The sequence below is a fragment of the Canis aureus genome, chromosome 4 (assembly GCF_053574225.1).
Source record: "Canis aureus isolate CA01 chromosome 4, VMU_Caureus_v.1.0, whole genome shotgun sequence".
NCBI lineage: Eukaryota > Metazoa > Chordata > Mammalia > Carnivora > Canidae > Canis > Canis aureus.
The window spans coordinates 65,363,330-65,390,905 of NC_135614.1; the positions used below are offsets into that span (position 1 = coordinate 65,363,330).

Genomic DNA, 27,576 nt, shown 5'->3' on the forward strand with positions numbered 1-27,576 from the left:
TACTCAGAGTTTTAAATCAATAAATATATTTTGCTTAGCATTTCCAATCAAAACTTTAAAGTTCTGTTTTGATTGTTAATACCTTATCTTCAGTTTTCATTATGTACAATGACGCTGATATACGGCCAAGTGGAGCGTTTTTGGCTTGCTCCAAATATTAGCAAGATATGCATGATGAGAAAGCCATGTTATATCTGAGCTAATTTTAGTTAACAAAATGTGTTTATTTGAAAATAGCGTTTCTTGTCTCATTTGAGATATTTGTGCTAACACCCTGCCATGGAGGAGTCAGTAAATTTCCACTTTGTAAAAAATGTATCACTATGTATACCTCTGAAAAATTTGCAATTGAAAGTCAAGAATTTAATAAAATATATAGCTTGTATAAAATTTATCTATCACTCTATTGTTTTAAGATTTTATTTATTAATTCATAAGAGACACAGAGAGAGGCAGAGACATAGGCAGAGGGAGAATCAGGCTCTCCATGGGGAATCCGATGTCGGACTCAATCCCAGGACCCCGGGATCACGACCTGAGCCTAAGGCAGACTCTCAACCACTGAGCCACCCAGGTGCCCTTATCTATCACTTTAATAAAGGTAATGCACCTTAAGAACTACTCTGTTTATCTGTACACCGAACAAGATAAAACCTGAATACATTTTTCTGCAACAGGTTTTAGAAAACCCACTGTTTCTACACTCTTTGCCAGTCTTCTCAGTCACTATAAGTAATCAGTAGGTCTTTGCCAACATATTTAATGATGTGACAGAAACTTTAAATATTCTTTCCATCTTATGTCTTTTTTAATGTTTTCACGAAAGACCTTCTTTATATTGGCCTGTGCAATACAAAAATTATGGGGAAATCTGTAACATCCCTCCTTTTTCCTAGTTATATTAATATTTCATATGACATTAGACTTTGATTTAATAATATCTTAGATATGGACTTTTGGATCATCTCCAGATTATGTCACAATACTATCAATTGCATTTGCATCACTGCTTCTACTCTCAACATACTTGTTGTAATGTCCATAGTGGAAGGATTAATAAATATTTTTCCTAATAGCATGTGACTGTTTCTGATGGATTAAGTTACTTTGACAAGATCTATGAATGCATATCAATTGACATATTTAGACCTTGCTGTATTCATTATTATAACACTATATTGTTTAATATATGCCAAAAGATTACTAGTAATATCATTGTTATACTTCTTTGTGCTTAAAAATGAACCATAGGCAATTTTGTCAAATGTTATTATGCTAGACTCATTAACCTTTTAAAGATTTTTTTTTAATTTTCAATTTTTATTTATTTTTTAAGTAATTGCCACACCGAACATGGGGCTCAAACTCATAACCTCGAGATCAAGAGTCCATGCTCTACCGACTGAGCCAGCTAGGTACTTCTAGACCCATTTATCCTCTAAAAAGTAGGCCAAGATAATGAAGGACTTGTGTCTCCACCTCATTTTGTGTGCGTTTTTAGAACATTGCTTCATTGGATGTGTGCTTATCAGTATGATAGTAATGGCTGCATATTTAGGTGATATGTATAAATATGTTCCACTAGTCCCGTTTTGAGCCTGAATAGTCTAATTTATTGTTAAATTTATTTTTTAAACTTTCCCTTTTTAATTATATACTTTCGAGGAATATAATTTCACTTAAAATTTAAAAATTCAAAAGTTAGTACAAAAGCACACCAAATTTAACTCAATCATAAACATAAGAAACAGACAAGAAACAACTAAAACTAAATTTTCTGCTGTCACTCTTTGAGTTTATTGGGGTTCAGTATCATTGAATGTATACAGGATATTGGCCAATTTGTCATTATCATCACTAGTAAAGAAATAAATATTTACTGAGCACCTACCTTGTGCTAGGACTGTGCTTCACACTGGAATAAAAAAGAACAGTCTAGATTCTCATCATGATTTTAATTTAAACATCGTGTCACCTTTAAACTATCTCCACAGATTATTGAACAGAGATTTTCATAGGCTAAAAGGAAATAAAAATATATATAAGCCAGTGCTTTTAATATAAAATAAGCTCTGCACACTAGTATTTTTTAAGGGTATAGTATAGAACAGAAAAAAGAGGTATATTTACTTCCATGTTAATATTTTCCTTTTTCTCGGCACAGGTAATTAGAAATTTTTCTTAAACATGAGAGGAGTTTCCTCCTTCACATCAAAATGCTGTTGAGAGAAAAGCAGTCATATTAGTTTGAGTGATAAGACAAGAAAGATAATAGAGATGATTAAATGATGACATTTGCCGAGACTTGACTGCACTGTTACGCTGCATGATTTAACCTACACTTAACACAGTTATGAGGTAAATACACAAATTTGAACTCATCCAAAAACAAAAGTGCTTTAACTAACATATTAAGTTTCGCTGATCCTAAAAGAACAACAGGATTTATTCCAGTGTTGTTCATTATAGGTTTGTGCTGAAGGGGAGAGGTGGCCAGACCTGTCAGGGGAGGACTTGTTTGGTCTCTTTGTGTGGTATTTATAGCCTGGTCTGGTTAATGTCAATCTTCACTTTATTGGTATTCTCTTAAATCCTGAAATTTTACCCAGACTTTTCCTTATAAGCCAAGTCTTCTCATAGAAAACTCTATGTATATTTTCAGCAATATAAAAGATTCCTGCCTTTTTCTTCACAATTTTTTTCTTATTTGCCCTTTTATTGTGATGCTTGGTATAAATTCATCAAAATCTCAAGTTCAATTTGAGTATTTGCTATTTATATACATGTGTGCTTTTTTTCCATTCTGTAGAAACAAAAATAAACAAAAATCCTTTTTCAGAGTCACAAAGACTGAGTCTTTTCTGATAGCCATTGTTGGTAATGGAAGTGCAAAAACCAATCAATCAACTCCTAGGGAGTTGAGAGTTTATGAGCAATGGCTTCTATATTAGAGACAGGTATTCCATTCTCCACTGGGTTGTGAAAAAAAACAACAACGAATAATTCATAATATACAGGATGAAAAATAAAATCATATTTTGTTCACCTGAGCCTTTGACATTTATCTAAGTCTTTTTAAGCATTTCTTTTTAAAAATAAATAGCTGGCACACTTTTAATCCCTAATGGGTTCCTTAACTATCATTCCAATAGCACTTTTTCTCTTCTACTGGTCTTATTTTGTATCATGATGAGATAATTGCTAAGAAAGCAAAGATTGTATGAATCTTTATACATTAGTAGGAGAAAAAGTACAAATAAGTAATCTAACATGGAAATCTAATATTGATATATATTCTACCTATGTCACTTATTTAATGTTGATATTATATTGGTATCTTTTTCTCAAAAAATACAGGGGACAGATATTTTTTAGGAATATAGTAAGCAGAAATTGAAGATGATTTCTTCCAGTAACACTGCTTCAACCACCAAAAATGAGCCTGCATTAAAGGCAGTGCAGTTCTATGAAGTTGATTATCATATGTAACAACAACAGTACAAAATATATGTTTTTAATGTAATTTATTTGACAGAAAGAGAAAGAATGCACAAGAGCACAAGCAGGGGGAATGGTAGGCAGAGGGAGAGGGAGAAGCTGGCTTTCTGCAGAGTAGGGAGCCTGATGTGGGACTTCATCCCCAGGACTCTGGGATCATGACCTGAGCAGAGGACACATGCTTAACCAACTGAGCCACTCAGATGCCCCCAAAATATGTGTTGTAGAAGTTGCTGAGCAAGTGGTGGGTGAAGGCTAAGAAAAAAAGTTATTATGAAAATATGTCTTATTTAATTCACTATGGTAACAAATAGCCATAAGATGTTTAAAGATACTTCTATTTCAAATCTTAAGCATACAGGAACTGTAATAACATCTTTAAAGATTATATGGACAAAGAAAGTTTTCATATTCTGAGTAAAATATAACAAAGGATTTGTTTTTATAGCATGATCACCTCCAACACTTTTTTGTTTTCCTTTTTCCTAAGTTTTAAAGTCACTCTCTGTGAATTCTTAGTTCTTGTGCCTGAGTTTTTATAGCTATTCATATTTTTACTGATGAAACAAATCATTATATTATTTTCTAATTTTTAATGGTTAAATTTGTATTTTTCATGTCCTTTAATGTTTTAAGTCACAAATTATATTTTATAAAGTCAATGAGTTAATGAAGGGAGTTTCCAGTAGATTGATTTGTAGCCTCCCTGGCTTTTTATGGGTAGAGGCATATTATCATTTTAAGATTCATCATTATTACTTATGCATTCAACAATAAGAATTTTTACTATAATTGTCTTTATGATCCTAAAAATAAATATCTTCTTACTGATTAATTTTAATATGAACCCTACATACCTCTTCTTCAGTGACTCAGATATAAGTGCAATATTTGCCTATCTTTTCCCGTCCACTTCTGCTAATTGTTAATACATTTTGTAATTTTCTTTCCTCTGACCAAAGCAGTTCTGTGAGCCACTCTTTACTTCTGATCCCCCAATCATTTTTATGCCAAATGCCATGTTTTTGTGTATGTTTTTCTTAAATGTTGTACATATGGGTGTGGTAAAAATACCTAAATTGGCATTTAATCTATGATTACTTTATCCTAACTCTATTACATTTACTCTTCTACCAACCAGACAGTAAGTTATTACTGGTTTAAAGATCTTCCTTTTCATATCGTGTCTGATAACTCCATATACAGACCAATTCTTGTCTGTTGTCCAACATACAACATGTCAAGTATTGCAAATATACATTGTTTATAAAAAAGCCTTCATGATCCAAATATTTACAATGAAGTTCTTAACAATAAACTCTCCTGTTGCATTTTAATATAAATTGCTTTATTTTTAAAATATCTTTTCAGAAGCCTGTAAATTGAACCACATTCCTAGTTGGAAATCCCACGTAAGTAAGCTTTAATGTAAAAGAGCCAAAATAAAATTTTAGAGAAGAGTGGTTAGTTGTTCCCATGTTACAAACCTCATAGCTATTATAAGAGGTCCTAAGCTCTAAATGATGTATGAATAAACTATAATTATATATATATTTTATATATATATAGATATATATCAAATTCAAAGGATGTAAATACTTTCATGATTGACAAAATTGAAGTTTATTGAAGACATTATACATTCTTACTAGTTTGGGATATTGTATGTTTTCTCAACTAATATGCACTGAGAACTTCACAGGATTAAATGGGATTTTTTAAATTATTATTTTAAGAAAAAGGTCTTTTCTTTTAAAAAGTGTGGGAACTACTAATTTTCAGTTCATATGGTTGATACAATGTACCTGAAAATAGATTTTTACTGATGAGCAAACCAATTGCTAATCTCCCAAGTTCAAAGACACTGCTGTAGGAACCATGCTCTGCTTTGGAAATCCAGCTTTAGCTGCAGAGATCAATAGTGTGCAGCGTTGGTTTTCACACTCTCCATAGCACAACATTTGGACCTAGAAGCTCTGGTTACAGAAACTGGTGTACTTGGTGAATGACTTTAAACCTCTGGTCTGAGAGATTCTTGGAATTTCTTTCTTTCTTTCTTCCTTCCTTTTTTTTTTTTTTTTTAAGTCTCTTTCCCTGGGATTGCAACTTGTCTGTCTAGGTACAGCCCTGGCGGCTTGGGAAACTTCCTGCCTGTCTACAGCTCTGCTATCACGTTTGAAGTGGTGTCTTGGTGTGTCAATGAGCAGAGCAGTCTGTAAAAAACAAATTTGTTTGCAAACAATGTTTTTAAAATCTTTCAAAGCACTTCAAAGAACACTTTGGTTTCCAAAGCCTTTGAACTAACACCATTTCAGAATAAGAATGAATTTTACATTATTAACATTACATAAAATTTCAAAAAATGCCTTTATAAAAATCAGCTCAAATGTTTGTTGAAATATTATCAAGTCTTACATCTAGTAACATCTAAGTCGTTATGGGTTTCATTGAGTGGAAAGCTGAATCCTAATACAAAGAAATATATATAATAGTCTAAAATATTAATTTTGGATGTATGACTCACACTGTATCACTGACTTTAATGATAAAAGAATTTCAAAACATCAAGTGTGACACTTTTGGATTAAATTTAACCTTTAGAAAGACAGTGTGACAAAACCTGGCATAATTAATTGTATTGTATCATTGTTTGTAAGTCTGCCTTTCTTTAAAGTTCACTTTTCCACATATAATTGTCTACATAAAAGCCTTTTATAAATTTTTTCCTTCTTTAAAGATTTTATTTTTACGTAATCTCCACACCCAAAATGGGGCTCACACAACCCCAAGATCAAGAGTCACATGCTCTATGGACTGAGCCAGTCAGACATCCCTAAACTATTTCTTAATATGATTGGAAATCTACCATCATTCTTTTGTCTTGAAAACACTTCTCCTGCATCTCTCTGCCTGACATCTATTTTTTCCTGAGGAACCAGCTGTTACCTTTAAATCTTTATTACATCTCTGTATCAATGAAACTACAAACTTCGCTGCTCCCATCTATGTGCAGGTTTTGAAACTCCTCTAAATCAAGTACAGCTATTAGCTCTGTTTCTGTCAAGTCCTGAGAGTTGAGGGAAAAAATGATTACAGGTCAGGGGGAAAAAAAAGACTAAAACTAACCTGGAATTTTATTTCAGCTGAAAATTATCCTTGATATTTGCCAACCAATCTGTCCATTGAAAACATTTACTTTTTTCTAGTGCTCATGGACACTAAACCTCCTTTCTTTTGGAAGGGTATGACCTGATACTTCTGCTCAAAATCCTTATTTCCTGGAACTTCCTTGTTGCTCCTGGAAACCCATGTCATTCATTCTGTCTCTCACAGGCTGGATGCATTTTAATTTTTAAAAGGTCTTCAAAAATTGATTTATGTTTTCATTATGGAAATATTTCTTGTGGTTGAGTGGAAAATAGAATGACTATGATATAAAGGAAATGGACAAGGGAGTCTAAGAAAGGGGAATAAAAGTTTAATGTACATCTTTCTTCTCTACAACCCTTTCTTTTACAATGTACCTTATTTGCATCTATTTCCTGGAAGGCAGAGTTACCATCTCCTACTGCTTTTATTTGTTTCTTAATTGCTAGGGCCACCTGATGTGGGTGAGGGGTAGAACTCCTAGTGGAAGGAAGAGTAAATACATGGAAAGTTTTTTTTTTTTTTTTTAATATTTTATGATTGTTATCTAGCTCTGTTTCCTAAAATCCAAATTCTTATTGCTTAAATATGTTAATATCTAAGGCAGGAATAAAAACTTCTTGGAATTCAGAAGTAAAAGTCCATATATAAATACATTTTTAGCAATGCTCAGAAGTGTTTAAGACTTTCTCTGTGTGATGTTAAACTCCATGGCCAGGTGGATCATAAACATATTTCTTCCCACTCATCCATATGATTTTTTGAAGTTTTGACTGAACTGAAGGTAAGAACTGAAAGCTTTGACATCCTGTTGATGGAGGCTACAACCAAAGGTCTAGTCCAAACCCTAAGGATTTAATTAAAGGCTTAATTAAATATGACTGTTTTCCTCCATTGCTTTTCAGAAGAATATGGAGAAGACTGTATTTTAGATATGGAAAGCAGCCTCAAGATAATCCAAACTTTCCATTTTACAAATGAAGAAAAGATGGACATTCTAGAGCTCTTTAGATATTCTGACTGAGCAGAACTCAGTGATTTTTTTTTTCTACTCTACTGCAAAGTTTCTGTATTCTAGACACTTAATCATTTATCTAGATAATTAAAAGTAGTTTTTCAGCTGGCTTGCTTTTCCCTGATCTCCCCCTCTATACTTCATTTGACAAATGACTTTCAGATTAATAGTCCAACATTAGTTTTAGCATGCCACTTTGTTACCCTACCTCTTTTAATGATACAGCAGTGTCAAAGAAACACTTCTTTCCTAGTAAGATGCTCTGTTCCAAAGCTTGTTCACATCCTACTTCCTCTGAGATGCCTTCCTCACCAGTTCACGGTGACATGTCCTCAGGATTTATTGCTCAACCCAATTCCAAACAAATTATAATTGGGTAATAAATGAAAAGATGCTGTTATATAAACTGTAATATACTTTATATGCTATTGTGATGATCATTTCCTTGGTATTCTCCACAATGCCTTATATGGAAATATATGCAGAATAAGTGGTCATTTAAATATATGATACATTAATTAATATATATGATTTGTGATACTATAGATTGTCACGACAACATGATGATGAGTGATGATGAAGGAGGAGAAAACATAAACATAAATTAATAAATATAACACCAGCATAACTGAAAAGTTGTTCTTGAACATCACCCACTTGCTTTTTTGGTGCTTCTTCCCATTTTTCTGCTACTCAATGGCCTCATTCTACTCCAGCAGCCCCCACGAGTTAGCTCTGCAGACTCCCAACTGGACTGTTCATAAGAAAAGCATGGCTTCATGTCCTCACTGCCTCTAAGCTCTATCAAAATCTATCCATCCTGTTCTAGTTCTTGGTTTCCAGAGTTAACCATTGGTGTTCTTCCCTGCTTACCTATCTAAGATCTAATGAAAACAGTTCTGCAAGAGTTTACCTAATGCAACTGCCTGGCATTTTAGGTGTAATTACTGAAACACTATTCCAGAGAAGGCCTTCTTATGTTCAGTTCTTCAGTTCCTTCAGTTCTTTCACTTACCTTCTGAAGCTACTCTCTTTGATTTCATCCAAAAGCATAGCTAAGTGAAACAAAACTGGAATAGAAATGGAAAAATTGGGACACCTGGGTAGCTCATCAGTTGAGCGTCTGCCTTTGGCTCAAGTCATGATCCCAGAGTCCTGGGATCGAATTCCATATTGGTCTCCTTGCGGGGAGCCTGCTTCTCCCTCTGCCTATGTTTCTGCCTCTCTCTCTCTGTATCTCTCATGAATAAATAAAATCTTTAAAAAAAAAAAAAAAGAAATGGAAAAATTGTCAGACTTCCCTTCTAATGAAACTTTTGACAAGATAGCTTCCCAGAGAAAATATTTTCAAGCTTCAGTGATTGGACATATTTTATGTTTTAATAAAAATAATTCTAGAACACACACATACAAACATGGTTGAAAGCCTTCAAATTAACTTAATGGGAGTCATAAATCTAAAATATGATGCAGGTGAACAAATAAAGAATACTACAGACACTTCAACTTATTGCCTAAAGTGAATTTAATAGAAATTCCTGAAGTAAATATGGTAGTGACTACATAAAATAATTCAGAATAACTAAAGAGACTTTGTAAAGGAATGGAAGACAATTTATTTATTATAACATATAAATTAGCTAAAGGGGAAAACCTGAATAGAGATCAAAAGAAAAATTAAGTTATCATAAATTTTGTAGAAAAGTTAGGAAAGGCAGAGGAATTTGAAAAATTCACATAAATATTGAGTACATGAAAAAATACTAAACTACTAATGTTTTATTTATATCTTTAAAAGGCAAACATCAAAATGATAATACTTAATTTTGGCAAAAGTGAGATGAAATGAATAATTTCATTGACTTTAGAGATGTGGTGATAGCAAATTTTCTAGGAAACAATTGGGAAATATAGATCAAGACATTTGAAATGGTCACAATGTTTTATCCAGTAACCCACTTGTTTTCCCAAGAACATTGCCAAAGATTTAGTCAGGAATTTATGTTTAAGATCACTCACTTTTATGTAGAGCTATTTATAATGGAAACGACCCAACAATAATGTTCATGAATTGGAGAATGATTCAAATTCACCCACAAAGTGAAAACATTATGGAGCAATTAAAAATTATATTTAAACAAATATTTAATTATATGAGGCAATATTCATAATGATGCTATAGATATAGCATGGTTTCAGTCTTATTAAATAAGTAACATATAACATTTATGTTTATGTAAATATCGTCTTTAGAATAATTGGAAAGAGTACGCTATCAACCCAACTTCTTTCTAGAAGAACTGCAAATAATCTCAAATTCTTTACATTTTTTCTATATTTCATTTCCTTATTATAATTAATCAATATTACTATTTTTGTAAAGTTTTAAGAGATAGAAGTTAGTGCCATTATTTTAAGTGATTCTTCTGACCATCTTTACTCAAGCAATTTATATTGGCTGAAGCTTATTATGTCTTGTCTTATTTCAAGTACGTATTTATGGAAACAGGAATGCCACAAGAAAGCATCACCTGTAACAAATTAAGAATATGCAAATTTGGGAGAAATCCCTGGGTGGCTCAGCGGTTTAGCCTTTGGACCAGGGTGTGATGCTGGAGACCCAGGATCGAGTCCCACATCGGGCTCCCTGCACGGAGCCTGCTTCTCTCTCTGCCTGTGTCTCTGCCTCCCTCTCTCTCTGGGTCTATCATGAATAATAAATAAAATATTTAAAAAAGAATATGCAAATTTTGAACTGTTATTTGCCAAATTTAAATATACTAAAAATGTAATCAAAATTTGTTTTGTTTTAAGATTTTATTTATTGGGATCCCTGGGTGGCGCAGCGGTTTAGCACCTGCCTTTGGCCCAGGGTGCGATCCTGGAGACACAGGATCGAATCCCACGTCGGGCTCCCGGTGCATGGAGCCTGCTTCTCCCTCTGCCCGTGTCTCTGCCTCTCTCTCTCTGTGTGACTATCATAAATAAATAAAAATTAAAAAATATATATTTTATTTATTCATGAGAGACACAGAGAGAGAGAGAGAGAGGCAGAGACACGGGCAGAAGGAGAAGCAGGGCTCATGCAGGGAGCCAGACATGGGACTCGATCCCGAGTCTCCAGGATCACACCCTGGGCTGAAGGCGGCGCTAAACCACTGAGCCACTGGAGCTGCCCTGTAATCAGGATTTAATCTTTCTCCATAAAGATCTTTTCTACCAACTTACTAATATAATTTCATTTTCTAATAAACAGTGCATTTTCTCTTATCAGTACAGTCTAAATCAGGAATTTAGTAAGAATTCAGGAATTATATAACTTACAGTTGCAACTATTTGGGTTCAGTTACAACAAACTTATTTGATTCTCATTGGTGAAATCTTACTTGTCTACCCAAATAGTAATACTTTGGAATTTATTTTCCCTGGACAGCTGATTCTGTTTCTACTTTTTACTTTTTTGGGGATACAGTAACGGCTGTGAAATTTCTTTATAAAGAAACTGCAAAATATATCTTGAAGTTGTTTTGCTTTTTTGTTTTTTGTCTGTTTGTTTTGTTGTTTTTCTTAGGTTGCCTGTTTATTTGATTGGTTCATTGATAGTACAAAGAAAGACTCTCTACTACTTTGTGCCTCTGACTTGACAATGTCAGGAAGAGGGCAAAATTCTGATGTATTTATTTATTTTTTTGCCCTGTTTTCTCAACTAGCAGAAACAAAAGTCATGCTTACTTCACTAGTCTCTAATCCCTGATAGGAGACAGCAGTTACAAATGCTAATTCTTTTCACTTTAGTTCCATGGGGCAGAATGAGCTGGTAAAATGTTTATATAGGCTAGTAAATATCCCTTATACTGTTCTTGCTTTAATCACAAAGTTCTTTGTGGTCAAGTATCATGTTTTCTAGTGGTTCTGGATAGTACCTCATATAAAGTGAGCATTTATTAATGATAATGATATTTTAATACACATGAAATGTGAAATGCCCATAAAGACAGATACCTCTTTTGTATGGCATTACCCTGGTCATTTCCTAAATAGCATAGAAAAATAAAATGGCATAGATTCTTTTTAAAGAAACCAAATTATTTGCCTTGTACTCTCCCCTTCTTTGAGTAGTAAAAATCAAACCAATGCAACATGTGCTGTGTGAACCACAAGGGTGTAATCCCATGTCATAAGAATTTTTAAATGTTCACTATTTGAACTGGCTTTCAGTATTAAGGCTGTATTCATAAAAAAAGTACATTCTTTATGTTGATATTTTGCAGACTTATTCATAAAAAGTAAAACTGTATCCAAAATGAATTACTGTTGCGGCTGTTTTTCTATTCAACCGTCTTTTTTTAATCATCTTTTCATTGCTCATTGAGGGACTTTGCCTATAAAATTTTAAGAAGTTACATTTGAAATAGGTACATACACTAGAACTAGCCTCTTAAATAGGATTTAATGTAACTATTGATAGCATAATGTGTAGTAATAAAAGTACAGTTCTTACTGCAACACGACCATATTTGCATCATTTCATATCCTATGCATGCTTTGTGTAAAATTTACTTACAAGTACCACAGCAGTCAATTCTTTTGTAGATAATTTAAGAATTACATTGCTGGTAAAATACTATTGCAGATTTTTATTGTTATTTATAAACATCTACATTTAGTTATAGTTTTATATTACTGAGAAATACAGTTTTTAGAAGATATGTGTATACTAATAGGTCAATATTCAAAATTATAGTATGTTTTGGGTCAAGAATATAGAAGTGATAATTGGCTTCCCTATTAAGTAGCCAAGATACCAAGTGAATGAACAAGAAATAGTAGATGACATTATAGAACATTAATTTAAAACATGGCAAGGTAGATACATTTTATCATATTGAGTTATTTAAACAAAACTTTTCTCCACATCTATATCATTTTGGTTTTACAGCGTGCATCTATATTCATTTTTTTTAATTTTTAATTATTTATGATAATCACACAGAGAGAGAGAGAGGCAGAGACATAGGCAGAGGGAGAAGCAGGCTCCATGCACCAGGAGCCCGACGTGGGATTCGATTCCGGGTCTCCAGGATCGCGCCCTGGGCCAAAGGCAGGCACTAAACCGCTGTGCCACCCAGGGTCCCTAAATTCATTTTTTAAAGGACTTTTTAAAAAATGTGCCATTAGTATGCTTAATTTGCAGCCCCATCCCAAAAGCCAGATGTTTCTTGTTCAACCTACAATTTTAACCTTTATTCACATTCACATACATGATTTTAATTGACAGCACATATATTTCTCCTTTACCAAATCATTTTGATGCCAAATTATGCCAAATCATTTTGATGCCAAATTATACAACAAGTGATAGATTTGACATCTCAGGAAATGAAAAGTAACTAAAGTTCTTAAAGTCAAAACAATCCTTAAAGCAACAGACAAAACTGAAGAATTCACACTACACAACTTCAAGATGTACTACAAACTTTAATAATCAAGATAGTGTGGCAGAAGGATAGATGCATATATCAAATGGCACATTATAGGAACTTTCGAAACTGACACATAGGAATATGATAAATGAATTTATTATTAAAACTAAAGTTTTTCGGAGCAGCTTAAGTGTCACAGCAACACTGAGGGGAAGGTACTGTCATTACTCACTTGTACCCCTGCCACACACATACAGATGCAAAGCATCACTTTATTACCAATATTCCCCTCCCAAGTGGCACATTTGTTGGAACTGATGAACCTATATCAAATTACCTAAGGTCTACAGTTTTCTCTTGGTGTTGAACATTGTAAGAGTTTGGACAAATATAAAATGACATGTGGGAGAACTGGCAAAATCCAAATAAACTCTGTATTTTAGCTCTTGGAATGTCTCAGTAATAATTTCTTAATTTTGATAAATGTTCCAAGGTGTATAGGATGTTGACATTAGGGGAAGCTGAGCAAAGGGTATGTAAGATACATGAAACAAATAACATCAGGATGTTGGGGCTTTTTTAATCTGGGTGAAAATATATAAAATCAGATTTTTCCTTAAAATTCCTTTTGAAGGCAGCAATAACATTTAATAATTGAAATACAATACAGGAAAATAAATTGTAAATACTAACAGAAGTTTACATGGTCTGAGCAATTTTATACTTTTCTGGTATACAATGTGAAAGTATTCAAACGAATGAGTCTTAATAATAGTTGTTTTTAAAGGCATATATTGATTTTAATAAATCAAAATAGAACTTGCCAAGAAATGATGATTTGACTAATTATTTGAATTGTCAGAAAGAACTTGCCCTTTACACAATCACCCAAAATATGAATTCATTTAAAACAAATTCCAGTGCACACCTGGAAGGAGACAGTTTTCCTAAATTTTATTTTTCCAAGCTTCGTAGGTGGAAATGTAATTAGCAGCTAAAGCTGTAGACACTTCAGTTATGGCGGAGTCTTCAACAGGAAGAGGGGTTAAGAAGTTAAACCACAGTAACAATGATGCATCAGTGAAAGGCATGTTCCTTTTCATGCGTATGCTTTAAACTAGAAAACCTGTCATTTGAAAGAATAGATGTTCTTTGAGTCATGGGTGGCAATGTAAGTCGCAAGCTTATCCTGACTTTTTAGCCTGAAGCTGAAGTCTTGATTCTCATTCTGACTACTCCCCTGCAGCGTTCTGGTGTGCTCCAGTAAGAGATGCCATGGGGATTATCAGCCAGCAATTACAAACTTTCTTCCGTGTAGGTTCCTGATTTTTAAGTCGACTGACTTGTAATTTTAACTTTTTCCTATTGCTATCTTTAATCTCAGTTAAGATGGAATTCACAGTAGTCAAAATTAAAAACAAAACAAGACAGGTTTTGAACTGAATTTGAAAAACATCATGCCTGTTGTTATACACTGGTATCAAGGAGATTGTGAGGAGGAATAAACATACAGACATATACACAAAGGTTCTGAGGTTGTGTTTTGGTTTTCCATAACTACAGTGTTGCAACTACTAGATAAAATCCTAGGCAGGCATTGGAAGACTTGATCCAGGGGAGTGGAGTTAAAGGGAAGAAGTTTGGATCGGGTTCAGACATGTTTGAAAGGCTGCATGAGTACCTGGAGATCCAGAGTAAAGGGGACAAAATGTGACCCATCCTACAACTATATGAAAATGTTACAGAGTTAAAACATGAAGTTGGGCACTAAGCTCAATGTTTATTTACTTGCCAAAGTCAGCCTGCAGCCTGGGATTTACTCTTGTCTTCTCAGGAAGTGTTTTGAGAGCTAAAGTGAAATCTCATTGGAGAAATTTCTTGAGGTTGAGACTCTGTGCATTCTGCTCAGGCCCTCTGCTAAGCACAGGGTCTTGGCCTCCCCTTCCAAGTCCTAGATGGAGCCTGCCCCAACTGTGAAGCTCCAATCCATCCCAGAAGAACTTACCCAACCTTGCCTTGAAACTCGAACTCCTGGAATCCCAGGAGGTCATACCTTCTGTGACATCTGCATGATTCTCTACTATTCATTGGATTGCCCAACTCTAACTTTTGCCCATAGTCCTGATCCGGAGGCAAGCTCGCTGATCTGTCTCCACAACTAGGTGGTAAGCTGCTTGCTATGTTCCCTCGCCTGCTGTATAGAGAAGAATAAACACATTTTTGTGACTTCTAAGCAGTGTCCACCTCAAACAAACAAACGATCAGAAAATGATAAGTGCCTGAAAATTATGGAGCTAATTACAAGAGATTAATGTATGGAAGAGTAATGAGTTTCTTTATGTTTAGATGGTGTGGGGAAGCTGTCGTGGAGGGAATGACCTTGAAACTGACAGCTTCAGGGATGCCTGGGTGGCTCAGTGGTTTAGCACCCACCTTCGACCCAGGGCATGATCTTGGAGTCCCGGGATCGATTCCCACATCGGCTCCCTGCATAGAGCCTGCTTCTCCCTCTGCCTGTGTCTCTGTCTCTCTCTCTGTGTGTCTCTCATGAATAAATAAAATGAAAGAAAGAAGAAAGAAAAAAAGAAAGAAAGAAAGAAAGAAAGAAAGAAAGAAAGAAAGAAAGAAAGAAAGAAAGAAAGAAACTGACAGCTTCAGAAAGGTTCTCCCTGAAAGGAGCATTGCAGGCAGAAGGGACAGCTGGTACAAAGGCCTCTAGTTGAAAGAGGTGGCTTATTGAACAACTCAAGAAGGCCAGAGTGTCTGCAGAGGTGTAGTTGGAGACATGGGCAGGAAAGTATGATGTGGGACTCTGCAGGAGGATATGGAGTTCTAAATGCAATAGAAAGTCACTGGAGTTTTAGCATGGTCATGGCATAATCTTATTTTTCTATTGAAGGGCTCACTCTGGATTTTAGAGGATAGGACACAGGGGCCTAGAAGCCAAGTTCAGAAGGTTGTGCATTAACCCAGGAGAAGCAAGGTGTATGGACTCTTCCAAGAGAGGCAGAAGTTTGCCTATGGGACCCTCCTTTCTTGACTTTGCATAGGTGACGAAGCCCCATCCTGATTGGCACATTCCTTCTTTAGATATACTGTCTTTCATCAGGTTAAAGCCAGGTCTTGCTAGGTTCTTTTTAAGATGTTTTTGAAAATATCTGCTTTGTTCCATCATATCTTAATTTATAGCTTGACTTTCAGAGAGCAAATTTATGTTCTAATTCTCAGAAGACAATTACCCCATGTACTGCATAGACTATCAACTCCAAGTATGAATAAACTTGCTAAAAAGCTCTTAAGAGTAATTAAAATATTTATGGAAGCAGAAGAGTCAAAAATATTGAGAAAAAAAAAAAAACAAAACCAAAAGGTCTTTCCAGGCTCCTCTTACATAGTTTCACCATACAGTACACTCAATAACACTTAAATTATAACATCCTAAGAGTTATTGGAGTCCTTGGAGCTACTTAGCTTTACTAGTAATATCATCGTAGATTTATGTAAAAACTTTCATAAAGACCTAGAACTTTAAACTTAGTCATCATTTCCTACTTCACTCAGCCATCTCCCACTAGAACTTTTATTAGGTTCTAGTGTCCCTCATATGCTTCAGAAAAGGTGGAAGAGAGACAATTACATAAGAAACGGTCCCTTCCCTGGTGAAGACACTGTCTACTAAGGAAGGCAGACCTAGAGCCAAATAGAATAGAGATAGAATAGAATAGAATGGATCACTGCTAACTCAAACAATGTTTTTGTGCTATTGAAAAAGAAAAAGCCTTGGGCAGCCTGGGTGGCTCAGCGGTTTAGCACCGCCTTCAGCCCAGGGTGTAATCCTGGAGTCCCACGTTGGGCTCCCTGCATGGAGCCTGCTTCTCCCTCTGCCTGTGTCTCTGCCTCTCTCTCCCTCTCTGTGTCTCTCATGAATAAATAAATAAAATATTAAAAGAAAAAAGAAAAGCCTTTATGAAAATAATTTACTTTCATCTACCAGAATATTCTGGTAATATATAGACATCTTTGAAACAAAGATTTACTGCCATCTACATGAAGTTTGTCTAAATAAATGCATAAATACACTCAGCACCCTCTGTGTTAACACTCATCCTGCACAACTGTACACAAAAGTCCTGGTTAGTATGTTGGTACTAAAGGAGCCCAGGAGAAGAGGGAAAGGAGGACAGAGGGGAAGAAGGAGAAACTGATAGGCCAAGTAATACTTCACGGAGAATGCAGAGCTGACTCAAGTCTGACCATCTTAAGCAAAACATCTTCAAACAGTTTTTAAGATCTGCAGAAGACATGAACAGGCAGTTCTCCAAAGAAGACCTAAACGTGGCCAACAGGCATAGGAAAAAATGCTCCACATCACTTGTCATCCGGGAAATACAATCAAAATCACAATGAGTTACTATTTCACACTAGTGAGAATGGCTAAAATTAATAAGACAGAAAACAACAAATGTTGGCGAGAATGTGGAGAAAAAAGGAACTCCCTTACACTGTTGGTGGGAATGCAAGCTGGTACAGCCACCACAGAAAACAATATGGAGGTTCCTCAAGAAGTTAAAAATAGAGCTACCCTACAACTACTGGTTATTTACCCCAAATATATAGATGTAGTGAAATGAAGGGGCACCCGCACCCTAATGTGGATAGCAGCAATGTCCACAATAGCCAAACTGTGGAAGGAGCCACGATGTCCTTCAACAGATGAATGGATAGAGAAGATGTGTTTTATTTATACAATGGAATATTACTCAGCCATTAAAAAGGATGAATATCATTTACATGGATGGAACTGGAGAGTATTAGGCTGAATTAAATAAGTCAGTAGAAGAAAGACAATTATCAGATGGTTTCACTCATATGTGGAATAGAAGAAATAGGGGAGGAGAGAAGGAGGGAAAACTGAATGGGGAAAAATCAGGAAGGAAGACAAACCATAAGAGATTCTCAACTCTAGGAAACATACTATTGCTGGAGAAGAGAGGTGGATGGGGGGATGGGGTAACTGGGTGAGGGGCATTAAGAGGGCATGTGATATGATGAGGACTGGGTGTTATACTAGCTGGCAAAATGAATTTAAATTAAAAGATTAATTAATTTAATTTAAAAGGATCTACATATATTTATAGCACTTCTTTGTGCTAGGTAAAAAAAATAAAATCTCATTCTGCAGAAGGAAACACTGGACATGGAGAAATCCATTTGCTTGTGCCTTACTACAAGGTCAAAGCCAGACTCCCAGTCTTCCGACATTTCATCACTTACCTTCCCACTTGACTGTGCTGTAGTTCTCATTTCTTTATAGTCTCAAAATTAATATAATATATTAATTTTCAAATATTAACTTTTCAAATATAAACACCAATGATTCCAAGGCAGACCATCCTTAACTCCTAGGACTGTGTAATTTCATAATATGAAAATCAGAGTACTCAACATTCTTTTACTCCATCAGGGTCAGTACCTCGCCCACCTCTCATCCACCCCCAGGAGTCCTGGCATTACTGAACCCCTGCTCCCTCACTTGCCAAGGCACCAGGGCCTGCATCTCCTTTCATCGCTGTACTGGTGGTGCCTCTGGTATCCTTCATGTGGAAGAAGAAAAAAAAATGCTTTCAACTATTTTTAGATAAAGAGTTAAACATGAACAGTTCTCAGAAGTGAAATGCTGGCTTTCCAGAACAGTAGCAAAACAGCAGTGGAAATGAGTACAAAAAAAGAAAACATCAATAATATTTAATAAAATAATGAATAATGAATTAATAATAATACTATTTAATTTAATAATTAAATTTATAATTTAAATTAAATAATGAATTTAAATAATGAATTATTTTAATAATGAATTAAAATAATACTAGTAACCCCAGTTTTCAAATACACTGGAAGCAGATGACATTTCCACCTGATTGTAAACTTCTGGATTTAAAGATCCCCATGAAGGGAGATATCTCTAGGATTACTTTTGGACAGAACCAAAAAGAGATATGAATGCTTAAAGATAAATTAAAGAAGGTCTATATGTTTGCTTGTTTATTCATTTTCTGATTTATTTCTCTTTGCCTGGCATTCTGAATAATCTCAATTTCAAAGACAATTAAATATTTAAAATCACTACTGTTCAATAAACAAATTCCATTTATACCTGTTCAAAAGTGAAATTTAGAAATGATGGACAAATTTTTATTTCAATGGGCAGGTATCCTATTCTAAACATTTTGGACAAATATTTTTTCTAGTCTAATTTTCTGTAGGTATAACAATTGGTCATTTCATTTTCCTCTTCTGGTTATAACGCTTAAAAAAAGTCACTTGTTAAAAAAGTCACTTGTTATTTTGATCCACCTCTTCCCCCAGCACTCAGCATTCTCTCTCTCTCTCTCTCTCTCTCACACACACACACACACACACACACACACACAGGCACACACATACGCGCTAGGCTGAATATCTCAAGTGAAGGGGAGAAATTTACCTACAAAGTTTTAAAAAGTAAGCTGTGATACAGCACTAATATCAGCTTCTCTGCTCATTTTCTATAATTTCCCTTAAATTAATATCTCTCTGTCATTTCTTTCCTACCTTTCTATGCAAAACTAACCCTTCACTCAAAATAGCTATTCACATATTTCTATTTGATTATTCAGGAGTGTTAATTTTATACCTAATACTGAAAACTTTCCATGAAGCATTTAAGAAGGATATTTTGTCATTCAATTTAAAAAAGTGATTGTAGGGGATCCCTGGGTGGCTCAGCGGTTTAGCGCCTGCTTTTGGCCCAGAGTGTGATCCTGGAGTCCTGGGATCGAGTCCCACATCGGGCTTTTTGCATGGAGCCTGCTTCTCTCTCTGCTGTGTCTCTGCCTTTCTCTCTCTCTCTCTCATGAATAAATAAATAAAATCTTTTTTAAAAAAGTGATTGTATGCCAGATATGTTCAAGAACAGTGTACTCCGTCTGACTTACCCCAATTGCTTGTATGTTTTCCAAAGAGATATTTTCTGTGGTGAGAGCAAAGGTGAGGTGATTATGATTTGGCTTTGTTTTTTCATTTTGTTCATTTGCTGCTTTGTACTCTTGACAAACAGTATGCAGTCAATTGAATTGTAAGAAATTAGGATATGTTCCTTAAAATGTAAACAAGAAAACAAGATTCATGTTTGTTGTTCTGCTAGTTTGCCAATGACAGGCAGAAGGTTGGCTTTGGGGGCACCTGGGTCATTTAGTGGTTGAGCATCTGCCTTTGGCTTAGGTCATGATCCTGGGGTCCTGGGATTGAATCTCGCATCAGGGTCCCCACAGGGAGCCTGCTTCTCCCTTTACCTATGTCTCTGCCTCTGTATCTCTCATGAATAAATAAATAAAATCTTAAAAAAAATAGAAAGTTGGCTTTGTCACAGATTACTGACTTCTTTTGTAGATATATTGGTTTTTTTGAAGGGGCGTGTACAATTTTAAGTGTAATTACACTATTATGTAAGTCTCGGCCATGGCAGGTTAGAAAGTGAAACTATTTCATAACTTGTTTGATAATTACTAAGCCTGAAGATGTATCTTATTTGGGCACTAAATCAAGAGTATTAACTTGTCATGATTAGATTATCCAAATGCAAAATATGTGCTACAGTTGAGATTGCTTTTTGAAGATACACACACACACACACACACATACATGCACACGCATATATCCTGAACTCTAAAGCCTTAAGAAATTTAACTAAAGTTAGGTAAACTGATAGGTCAAGTAATACAAGTGTAAAGTGTCAGACTACATAAGAAGTTACTTAAAATATTCTTCATAATGAGAATGCTCGGATTATGTGAATATGAACATAGACTTCTCAATTAAGTATATTTGTTGATACACAATAATACCTTGACACCAATACTTCACATTTGTTTGGACCTTTTTAATCTTAAAAATATTTCACATCTATTATATCCCTTTATATGTAATTGTATTCAATGTAAAGTTTCCATTGCAATGATTGTTAAACTGCAAATAATTTAAAGAAATAATCTGTATAGGTGCATTTCAAATAAAGCATTTAAAACTATTTCCTATATGCAATACAGAAATGTTTGTATTAAAATTGATTTCTGAGACATTCGTCAATTGTACATGTACACACACAAAAGAGAAATATTATAATTTAGGTTATACTTAGGCAAGATGAAGAACTGAAGAAAAGATCAGAGTAAATAATAGAAAAAATATATTTAGAACTCGTAACATCCATTCCCAAATTTGCAGTGAACTAACAAGTAAGTTGGAGTTATGTGGACCAAGAAACTGTTGGCATGTTTTACTTTCTAAATATTGTGGTCAGGCAATATCCCAGACCAATTAAATCACAATTTCAGGGGGGAGAGCAAGCACAATATAATTTGAAACTAGTCAGGTGATTCCAATGAAGTTTGAACACTGTGATGTGACACAATGACATGACAGTATTATTTTGGTGATCACTATCACAGTTACAGAATAATATGCATATATTAAGGTTCTATTCAAGAGATACCTTCTTTATTTTAAAACTCTCTACTTTTAAGAAATCTTAAATTGGACTTCTGTGAAAAAAATAGCATATGCAAATCACTGACTGGATTATATTTTGTCATGTAAAATAGAATTCAGTTATGCTCTAATACAATGGAAACATAAGGTTTACAATCCACCAGCCCTAACTATTATAAGTTCACAATAGATTCTGAGTTATGGAGGATTATCTAAAAGAATAAATACCCTATGAAACCAAAAGGAAATAGTTTTAAAAATGCAAAGCAAAATTCATTTACATATATGTACTTTAAAATTTTTAATGTTTTGACTGTTAGTAAACAGAAACCTTAGTCTCTGTGGGAAAAAAATTCATAACTGTTTTTAATTATCTCGAGGTAGAGTTTTAAAACACAATTAAAAATTGATTCTATACTTCTATTTAAAACAAATACCTCATCTCTGATATTCTTCATCCTCATTTTTGACCTGAGTCACATATTTCAGTCCGTCCTTTACCCAGAGTCATAAATTCTAAAAGAACATTACATTACTGTCAATCATGGGGGAAGCAAAAGCAGGAGACCAATGAGCTTTGCATGACCTCAGTATCTCAGTAAGCCAATGAAAATATTAAAAGACTGGCTTCTACAATGTTCTGGGAGTGAATGTCAGCACTGTGGAGTTCCATCACCTGCCAAATTTTTAAAAAGAGCACCAGAATATGGTCCAGAAAACTGTTGACTAGTACATTAATTTGTAGGGCTATTGTACCCCAGGCATAAGTATAGATTTTTTATTATGAACTATAATAACAATGACATTTAATCATATCTTCATTTACATTCTGGCTCAGCTTCTGGAAACAACATCCATCCCACTTTCACGATATTTTGACTACAATTGATTATTGGCACCATTATCAATATAAACTGTGACCGAAGGAGTCTATCAGATGCACCTAATAAAGTTAAATGCACTAAAACATGGATATCTCAGATGACTGAATCCTTGAACAGCTAATTAAGGTGCACTCTTATTTCATTTTTCATAAGACTAATCTACTCTGGATATCAGCCAAAAAAGAAGATAGAAGAGTATTTTCCCCCATGGCTAAGGGAATAGACTGTTTATTCACTGTGATTAGCCAAACAATATATATGATTGCTCCCATAAATATAATCATTTCCAAAAATTAATGCAAATTTCATATCTAGTCCAACAGAAGGAGGATCCTCTTTATGTAGTGTCTCCCATATTAGGAATAAGTTAAACATTATACAGCATATTACATAAATGCTAAGCCAAAAAAGGTCTTTCACGCTTTTAATATGCTATATTTTTGTAATGATAGTTTTGTGTATATCTCTGGGACGAATCTTTCATTTTAAAGCCAAACTGTAATTTTTTTATTTAAAAAATAAATAAAAGAGATCCAGCATCGTATTTCTTAAAGGTAACTGGAAGACTCTTAATGACTAAATATAAAAACACTAAAAACTAAACTTTATTGCAAGTATTTATACTTCGCTCCCAGGGGGGTGGGAGAAATCTTGAGATCGAGTTACAGGCTGATCATCTGAAACAGTTTAAAAAAAAAAAAAAAGTAGTGACAAACACGGATGCATCCTAATTGAATTGTCCACTTCATTTTGCCCATTCTGTAGTGTAAGCAATAGAGTAAATCCCGTTTTTAGCTATGCAGGATAAAAGTCTATTTGAAGTTGGAGTCTATAGCTGGCTTTTCACAGTAAATTGACCTTGCTCAGCGCAGCCAATGTCATAATGCTCTGCTTTATCTAGGCTGAGAGAGAAAATCGCAAATTGCTTCTGCATGATTAGTCCTGCCACTTCAAACGTGTTTCTTCCGAGTTGGCTTCCACACTTACTGCTAAAGATACGTGCCACTGGGAAATGCTGATCTGACTCTGAACTTCTCCAATTAAATAACCCTTTAATTGCCAGCTTGACATGATGGGTTTGGCAAAGCAAGAGACAGCTCTCTCTTAATCAGTGTAACTTAAAAGCATTTTTCACATGCTAGAAACAATTCTCTTTAAAAGCTGACTGTAACTTATAAAATAGATCAAAATCAGATTTAATGCAAAATTAGATGAAGTTCTAAAAAGGATGGAAGGCTGAATTTGAGAAGTTGGCGAATATATTTCATCCCCGGTATAAAGTATATTTTTCCCCCTGAATTATCTGCTCTAAAAATTGCAATATTATAATACATAGGAAAATTTGCTTTGCTTTTCATATAAAATTTGTAGCCTGACTGCTTTAGAAGTTCATGGGATTGAAGTAATATGAATACAATTTAATTTTATCTGATGAAGAAAAAAACATCGCGTGACAAACTATTACAAAAATATTAAGTCATTGGCAGTCATTTCCCAAATATGGAATGGGCTATCCGTTTTAGCAACAAAAAAAGAAAGTAACAGAGGAACTAATGATTTACATAACCAATTAGAATATTAGGGACACAGTTCTCCAAATAAACAGTAATGCCAAAGAAATATAGTCTAAAAATATGTTTTCCCTTCTGACTTCTTATATAACTCAGAAGACTTCTAAAACCAGTAAAATATTAATTTTATACTTCATCAAAAAATAAGTGTAGTGACTTTCATAATGAACAGGAATTGCATTAGTTATTACAAATCTCAGAAAACATAGGATTGAATTCACTAAGAAATACTCCAAAAAAATTAAAAAGGGAATGTATCCAAAGAAATTACTTTTAGCTAGATTCATGGATTTACCTTCTACTAAGAAAACTGCACAATCATAAGGACCTTTAAGATAAAACATATAGCAAATGAGAAAGTTGGAATTAGGGAAAAGAAATCTGTCCTTTTGTTTACTGTTTGCTGATGTGATTTGTTTAGTGTGTCAAATGTTGAAGTTCTAAACTATCTTCGGGTCAGACACTCATATAAAATTGGAAGCAAAAATGTCTTTGGTGAGTTAACTTTTAAATTTTCAATATTGCATTATATATTATACATTATTATATATTTGATTGTAGATATTGATTATATTTAAATGGAAATAAGAGTAGATACTAAACTAAAAGAATTATACAAGTAATTGAGGTTAATTGCCCAAATGTTCTTGTTGGAGACTAGAACTGTGTGCCATTTTTTACCTCATTTTTGCTCTGCAGCTGTAGAGGAAAGTTTAACAGGTATTTTAAAACTGAGGTTTGTTCAGGGGCGGGTGGGTGGTGGAGTCAGTTAAGAGACCAACTCTTGGTTGCAGCTCAGGGTCCTGAGATGGAGTCCCTAGTGGAGCTCCATGCTCTGCAGGGTGTCTGTTTAATTAAGTTTCTCTCCCTCTCTCTGCCCCGCCCTGCTGCTTGCTCACTCACTCTCTCTCTCTCTAAAATAATAATTAAATCTTAAAAAAAAAAAAAAAAAAGCCACCAGGATTTGTTCAATGTGTTAAGAAAGGAGAATAAGAGGAATGCAAAAAATCATGGGGCTGGGCTATGCTAAAGCCCTGCTGGCAGAAACAGATAGGAATGACCCAAACTGGATAGATCTACTTCAAGGTGAAGAGAGAACTAGAAATGTGTTACCTGACAAATAATTCTGCATATCAAAAGATTCTGCTAACCAGCCTGACACATAAATGGCACATGTTGTCAACTTCTATTAATCTCTTTACAAATGATGACAGCACCAAGAAACAACTACTTTTATTTAAAAATTGAATGTTTGTACCAAGTTCTAGGCATTTTTTGGGGTCAGAAATGCACCTCTTTCTAAGTAATAAAAAACTTGTAATTTCTTTATTTGCAACCAAATTTGAGGATGTGAATATATTATTAGGCAAAAAAGATCGTTTCATTATGTGGTATCATTATGTTAGCTTTCTAAGGGGAAATGCTTAAACCAATCATAAACATAGGCTTGAAGATGCCAGAACTCAAATATGTTGTGCTTATGGGAATCTGTTAAGAATTCAATGAAATTTTAACTTTAAAAAAGGGTATTTTTAAATAAATGTAAATCTTGGAATGAATTTGTGAAATTGTCAGAAAAAAACATACAAATGTATGTTGTTGACTAATTAAAGACATTTTTAGGGGTGCCTGGATGGCTCAGTTGGTTAAGCATCTGCCTTCAGGTCAGACCATGATCCCAGGGTCCTGGTATCTAGCCCTACCTGGGCCTTCTCCAGCAGGGAGCCTCCTTCCCTTCTCCCTCTGCCTGCCACTCCCCTGCTTGTGCTCTGTCTCTCTCTGTTTCAAATAAATAAATAAATCCTTATAAAATTTTTTTTAAACTTTCTCACATATTGGAGAAGACACAAATTCGGGAGTGCTGCCAATGCAAGAAAACATAACAGTTAATTCTATTTTGTAAGAGGGTCTTCACATGGAAAAGGTGATAGATAATATTAGCATCAATGAATTAGCATTTACAAAGGCAATTTACTTTGTAAATTGCATAAATATGTAAATGTAAAATATACAAATGTAGTTCTTTCAATTTCTGCAGAACATTTTAATTATTTTATTACACTTGATAAAATCCTATGCTTTGCACCTGAGCAACTACTAACTTTGTGTTCCCAAAATAAATTGTTAGCAAAGAAATTATCAAAATTGCAATCATGTTATGTGTATAGCCAGCATCCAAACTGTGAGACTCATGTTACTACTCACTCTCTTGGCCCCTTTTCCTTAAAACCACAAATTAAGGTATATAAAGTTTAGGGGTGGGATTAGATGTCTACATGTTTGAACATCCCCAACTTAAGAAAAAAAAAATCATTTTAGAATCCTGGACTCAGATCACTAAGGTAGCATTATGCCCTCAAGAAAAAAATTATTTGTGGCCTGGGTCTATGAATAGACTTACCCAACACCAACAGGCTAGGTTTAACCCAACAGCACCTTCCAAGAGAGCTACTCATTAAATGTGGTTCATGCTCAATTATCTCTTTTCACCTTTCTCTTCGACTCTACCTACATTCTATCTACCTATGAACAGAGTAGGATTTCCTTTCCTACCCACTAAATAAAAGTAAAGAAAGAAAAGGGGCAAAGAAAAAGAAAGAAGCAAAGGAAGTTAAGGTAAAATTAAAATATTTGACTTTGTTACTGTTCAAGGAAGTATCTTGTATTCTCCCTCCATTTCCTGCCAAATTCCTGGAAGTATGCTTTATGTCCATTACTTCCAGCATTGGTCTCTCCTTAAGCACCTGCTACCCAACTCCCACCGCTATCATCCTACTGTAACTTTGCTCCACAAGATCACTCAATCAAATGGACATTCAGTTGGCATTTCTTTTGCATCTTATTCAGATAGAGCTCTAATTTATTTCAAGGTGATAGATTACCTCCTTACAAAAGTCTATTTTCTTGGCTGTTATATACAATAGTCAGGAGGAGACCATCACTATTATTTACCAGATTAGTCAAACCAAACACCATTCTCCTATCCACTTTGATTTTTGTGACAGGACACTATTCCAGTTCAACAGTTGTTTCTTTGCTTCTCCTGAGTTGTCTAAACAAATCTTCAGGGGCTTTGCATTTGGATATTCAACTTTGACTCCAAAGATTGTATATATAAAATCCCTCCAGAAATCTTTATGTCCCTAATAGTAGCAAAATGTTGCTATTAACCATTTTTTTAAATTTTTTTATTTATTTATGATAGGCACACAGTGAGAGAGAGAGGCAGAGACATAGGCAGAGGGAGAAACAGGCTCCATGCAGGGAGCCTGACGTGGGACCTGATCGTGGGTCCCCAGGATCGCGCCCTGGGCCAAAGGCAGTTGCCAAACCGCTGTGCCACCCAGGGATCCCACTATTAACCATTTTTTAAAGATTTTGAGCCATTTGTCCTTTTCTGTTTCCCTACATCCAAGTTCTAAAAAGGCCATTTCCATCCCTTTCTTCAGTGATTGTTCTCAAATTTCTTTGCAATTCCAGAACAGTATTTCCAAATACAACCTGAATCTCTC

The 27,576-nt window shown here is 34.6% G+C and overlaps 3 long non-coding RNA genes across 3 annotated transcripts in view; 1 reads left to right on the top strand and 2 right to left on the bottom strand.

The window, feature by feature from the left end:
• Positions 1–1,888: 1,888 nt before the first annotated feature.
• On the bottom strand, positions 1,889–15,122 carry LOC144312878 (uncharacterized). Its single transcript, XR_013378522.1, has 3 exons — positions 15,089–15,122; positions 2,131–2,219; positions 1,889–2,019 (listed from the first exon to the last, which is right to left on the bottom strand). It is a non-coding gene; the product is annotated as an uncharacterized LOC144312878 (long non-coding RNA).
• Positions 14,021–15,082, bottom strand: LOC144312877 (uncharacterized). Its single transcript, XR_013378520.1, has 2 exons — positions 14,876–15,082; positions 14,021–14,209 (listed from the first exon to the last, which is right to left on the bottom strand). It is a non-coding gene; the product is annotated as an uncharacterized LOC144312877 (long non-coding RNA).
• A 32-nt stretch (positions 15,123–15,154) lies between the features above and the next one.
• The window catches only part of LOC144312879 (uncharacterized), a 37,794-nt gene continuing 25,372 nt past the window's right edge, over positions 15,155–27,576 (top strand). The window contains exon 1 of the long non-coding RNA XR_013378523.1: positions 15,155–15,248. This is a non-coding gene — a long non-coding RNA (uncharacterized LOC144312879). The remainder of the gene's footprint in view (positions 15,249–27,576) is intronic.